This window comes from Octodon degus, unplaced genomic scaffold (assembly GCF_000260255.1).
Source record: "Octodon degus isolate 3935 unplaced genomic scaffold, OctDeg1.0 scaffold00017, whole genome shotgun sequence".
Classification (NCBI taxonomy): Eukaryota; Metazoa; Chordata; class Mammalia; order Rodentia; family Octodontidae; genus Octodon; species Octodon degus.
This window is the reverse complement of record NW_004524593.1, coordinates 22,487,331-22,493,032: the sequence shown is the minus strand read 5'-3', so window position 1 is coordinate 22,493,032 and position 5,702 is coordinate 22,487,331.

Here is a 5,702-nt window from a genome sequence, read left to right as displayed (position 1 = left end):
GAAATCACCTTTGACCCTTTGACCTTTTTTTTTTTTTTTTTTTTTTTTTTTTTGGCGGAACCAAGGATTGAACTCAGGCCCTTGCACTTGCCAGGGAAGCACTTATTCCACTGAGCCATCTCCCTGGCCCCCACCTCTTTTTTTTCCCCGTTTTTTTTGTTTTTTGTTTTTTTTTGTTTTTTTTTGTTTTTCTGCTGTTTTTGAGACAGAACCTTGCTATGCAATACAGTCTGGGCATGAACTCACTATGTAGTCCAGGGTGGCCTTGAACTCATGGCAATCCTCCTGCCTCAGGCTCCCAAGTGCTGAGATCACAGGTGTGTACCACCACACCCAGAAGAAATCACCTTTGACCTTTTTCTTTTTTCTTTCTTTTTTTCTTTTTTGCAGAACTGGGATTGAACTCAGGCCCTTGCGCTTGCCAGGCAAGCACTTATTCTACTGAGCTAACTCCCCGGCCCCGTCTTTTTTTTTTTTTTTTTTTTTTTTTTTTTTTTTTTTTTTTTTTTTTTTTTTTTTTTTTTTTTTTTGGCAGAACCGGGGATTGAACTCAGGCCCTTGCGCTTGCCAGGGAAGCGCTTATTCTGCTGAGCCATCCCCCCAGCCCCTGACCTCCCGTTGTTGCCGAACCCAGCTGAGAGGGCTCGGTTAGGCGGCTGAGCTACGCCAGGAGAAGGACGAGGGGGAGGATGACAGCCTCAGGTTCTGGGGGCTGGAGATCTTCCACAGTGTGCTCCCAGCAAGGAGGGGCGGAGGGGAGAAGAAGACAGACAGTATAACGAGAAGGTAAATTACCACAAATGCTGTGCATCGCAATCGCACTGCGAGAAGGTGATGCCAATGAAAGTAACCAGAAAGCGGAGGAGAAAGAGGGCAGGGAAGTCAGCGCAAACACCTGAGTAGGCGGGGAGCCACTGGGGAGGGGGAGGGGCACGGGGAGGGGGAGGGGCACGGGGAGGGGGAGGGGCACGGGGAGGGGGAGGGGCACGGGGAGGGGGAGGGGCACGGGGAGGGGGAGGGGCACGGGGAGGGGGAGGGGCACGGGGAGGGGGAGGGGCACGGGGAGGAGGGGAGGAGGCATGGGAATGCCTTAGCAAAGACAACGGCAAAAGCTGCCCACGTCGCTCGAGCCCGGCAGGCCCTGCCGTGTGTCACACTGAGGAAGCACATGTGCCTTTCCGTCCATGACATATTGTCATCTTGGGTAATTTGCAGGGGATAAAGCACCACTTGGTCTTTTAACTCTGCTTGGGAGCCGGGGCTTGGGGACGGAGCGCGGAGCTCCCCTGTGCCCGACGCCCTCAGTGCTCACCCAGCCCACGCTCACCCCACTCAGCCCAGGTTTGCACGGAGCCTGCTTCCTTCCCAGCTGCAACAGATAGCAGCACTCATGCGCTAAAGCAATGGCGTTATGAGGCGTGAGGAACTCAGAATCGCCCTGCCCTCTTCTTTGTCCCTTTTTTTATTACAGATTTCTAATAGCGCCGATGGTGACTATAGTTTAATGTTTCACACCAAAGGCATTCACAGCCTTCACCCCAGTTACGCAGAAACATGTTGAGGGGGCGAGCAGAGTTGGGGTGCAGGTTCCTGGGCCTCTGCCTGCAGAAACTCACCCTGCTGTGCTGGGACAGATCCATAAACTACTGTCACAGGGCTGTAGAGAGTCCCTTGCCAGGTTGACCAAACCTTAGTTGAATACCAAAATAGCCCTTGGAAACGAGTTGGACGTCGCTTACGGTCTACTGCCCCCAAGATTTGTCTTTCAAGCGGTGGAAGGGGCTTGCGTAGTGAAGTCAACCATGCTGCTGTCCTCACAGAAACCGAGACCGGTAGCCAGGACCCACTGAACCCTTTCACTTAAGCATTGTGCACCTCCTGGCAATTAAAGAGACTTGCTTCAACTGTGGCTATTTTTCTAGAGCAAGCAGTAAAAAAAATCAATCAGTAAATGATAATATTTGGCTAACCTAGAGGACTAAGTAAATCATTGTCGTATCTTTTGATTATATAAATAGATCACTAAGAACTGCTTGCGTGTCCTAGCCACGAGACCACAGCGATGGGTGCGCGCCCGCATTTACAGCGGTGTGGCTGGTCATAGCTAGGTCTTGGAAACAACCCAAATGCCCATCAACTGAGGAACGGATAAAAAGATGTGGTACTTTTTATGCAACGGAGTCTGACTCAGAGATTAAAAAAAGAGAAACTCAAGGCTTCTATAGGCAAATGGCTGCAACTAGCGATCACACCCGTACGTGGGGCAAATCAGACGGGCACATACGGACATTGTAGTCCTTCCTAGTGTGGGAACCTGAGAGAGTAAGGCCCGAAAGGTGCAACAGGTACTGCGAAAGCGAAAGAAACTGCTCAAAGGGAAGGGGCAACTGGGCTGGGGGAGAGGACGGAGAGATGGAAGGAAGGGAGCAGTGGGCCGAAGTACGCACGCAGGACAGCGCGGACAGCTGCGCTGCTGGGTTCTGCTAGTCTACCGAAAGGAGCAGTTAATACGTTTTTTTCTTTTTCAATTTTTTGACCAATTTTGCATGCCTCCATCTGGTGATCTGAACAAGTAATTTGAAGACAACAATGTGCAATATAACAATCATTGTCAAATTCATCTTGTTTAATGAAGTACTGCATCATTTCTAATGTTTTAAAAATTTTTTATTCTTTAAAAAAATGCTTTTGTGTACTTGTGGCCTTTATCACTGAAAACCAATGCAACCAGCAAAAACTTTTTTTTTTTTTTATGGGGGCAAGATTAGTCAGACCATAGTTGGACTTCTCATCCAACTCTTCAGAAGAAAAAAATCTTTTTTTTTTCTTGTATTTTAGGGAAGGGTCTACAGGGTGTTCAGGGTCCCACTACTAGATCGGACTCGTAGTGATCTGCCTGTTTACAGCCTCCCAAGAGCTGGGGTTACAGGAGCCACCATGCCCAGTCTCAGTTGCAGTCTCAGCGTGCCCCTGGGGCAGGGTCAGTGAAAATAATCTTAAATCAGTGTTGTCTACAATATAAACAGCTCGCACCAACAGAGATGTTTCGCAGGCCCAGCAGGCCCTGCCAGTCACCGCTGCGGGGTTGGCACACCAAGGGCTGTGTCTCTCCCTTCTCTGCTCACCCTGTAGCTGGAGCCCACAGTGCCTTGAAAGAAGGGCAGAGAAGTGAGCATCAGCAGAAGGGGCTGGGGGACAGGCCGAGCCTGAGCGGCCCGGTGGCGGCGAGTGACCCTGGTCAGAAGGCTCTTGCGCACCTGGCCCTAGAGCAGAGCACATCCACAGCCGGGACCTCCTACTGACTCCTTGCTGGGACCTGTGTCACTTGGCCTCTCGCGATGGGCACTGGAGCTCGGAACCGGCTGGGGTAGGAGGACAGTCGGCTGATGCTGCCCAGTGTGAGCCGGCAAGAGCCGGAGTCGGCACTGCATGCCCTGCCCTGTCACCCCAGAGCCTGTGTCTGCTCCTGCACGTAGGTCCTGAGACCAGGACAGTCCTCATCGAGAGGAACTAGGTAGAATCTAAGTTATGGCTCATTGAGGCCATTTTGACCACCAGGGTAGGCTCTTTCCTCGATAGTGTTCTTAACTAAAGCATTATACGATGGGGTTGGTGCTCTTGTGGGAAGCGGAGACTGAATCAGGTGGGGCTGCAGCTCCACATCTCAGAGCCTGCTCTTCCCTGCTGTCTTTGGATCTTAAGCATCTCCAGAGCCCACATGCTTGTGCCAAAGAAAATGTGTGTATCTGTGGTCTCCAGCTCGGCCACTTTTGGAGATGGTAAAAAAGTAAGAGTGGGGCCTAGAGAGAGGTCTTCAGGTTCCTGGGGGTGTGATCTCAAAAAGGAAGCACTCTCTCTCTCTCTCTCTCTCTGAGTAGATTTACTACTTGTGTTTTGCATACCCAAAAAGAACAAGCCATAATGATGTTTTACAAATTCGGGATGAAAGTACACGTGGTATATGATTCCACATTGAACAACGTTTGGTAAGAAATGCACGCATATTGCGTGGGCTGAACCCTCTGAAGCCATGAACTCAAATCAACCTTTGCTCTTCAGCGTTTGATTATCTCAAGTGTCTTCCACTGGCCAGCTCGGACCCAGAGGAGCCATCAGCTGAGGTCTGCGGTATTGGCACGTCATTCCCACAGCGCCAGCCTGGGCACTGGCAGGTAGAGTGGCCACGAGAGCCGGGCTGCACGCACAGTGCTCAGCAGAGGAGGTGACACATGACAAGGGCCACACGCCTGCAAGGCACTCCACCACTTGCCTGCCAAGTCCCACACTTATGTCTCTGCTGGGGTGGGACTGCGTAAGTCACAGAGCAGACCCGTGTCCAGAGCCACCAAGTCCCCAGCAGAGCGGGGCTGAGGCCCACAAGGCCGAGAGCTGCGTCCCCAGAGCGTGACATGACGGCTCCACGTCAGCCGAGGGTCAGAGAGAGATGGTGCTCGACTCTCTTTCGCTCACACCTCTCTGCTTTTGAACCGAAAATTTTGATGCAGTCTGAGTAACTGTGTATGTAGCGCTTGCTCCTGTCCAGCAGCTATACGGTACAGAAACTTATGCTAAAGTGTAATTTTTAAACTTTAATATTTTTATATGTAACTGGTCCTTATGTATTATTAGAGAAAACTAAGTCATCGTTATAGATAGATTTTAATTGTATATATCAGAGATGGAAAATTATCCAGAATTCATTGATAAATAAAAAATATTTGCAAAATTAGAAGTACAGTATGATTCCACTAATTTACTTACATCTATATAAAAAGAAGAAAGGTGCATCAAGCGAGGGCGTGCAGCAAAGCGAAGCTGCTTGCTTGCAGCGTGGAAGCCGGGAGTGCAGCGGGAAGCGCGTCCCGAGGCCCCGCCCGCCGTCCGACCCGGGCAACGCCTCAGCAGGCTTCGCGCCCGCACCGCAGGGCCCGGGCCTGGAGGGCATTCAAAATCCGAACCACGGTGTGGTACAAGGGGACTGTCCTAAAATTTAAAGAGACGTCGCTAAGAGGCGCGGGAGGCAGAATACAGGAGACATGCAGGAGGAAAGCTGCATGGTCTGCGCCTTCTTACAGCAGCACCAAAAATTACTCAAAGGCTGAGGCGACTCCTCCAGGGCTGTGGCAGCCCCACCTGCTAACGCTGCACCCAGCCCAACTGTCGCCGCCAGCAGCCCTGAGAACCACGATGAGGAGATAAAGGTTTCTCCAAGGTGGCGTTAGGGGAACGCGCTTCCTGGAATAAAGCAGCGAATCCAGAGGAGGCAGGCGTGAGGCCAGAGCACCGGCATGAGGCCTGCACGCCCGAGGGCTCAGAAGAACTCCCTCGGTAACCGGTACTCAGTAATCCCAGCCAGTAGTCAGGCTGCACACGTGACTTGCCTGCGCTGCCTCAAGCGGGGCTAGAGCTGCAAAGTAGGAGGGCTGCCTAAGCTTCTTCAGGGGAAGCAAGCAGCCATCACAGATTATGTGATGTATTTAGCAGTGTGGGAGATTGCAGGGCCCTTTCCAAATGCAGTGCATACACGGGAAACAGAAAACAGAAATGAAATGGTCTCACTATTAATCACATAAAAGTAGAATGTCACACATGCAAAAAAATAAATTTAGTAGCAGCATAGGACTTTTTAAAAATTTTTTTTGATAAACAGATACCAATGAGACAGTTTCAAATCAAATCGGAAGTACAGTTTCAACAAATAA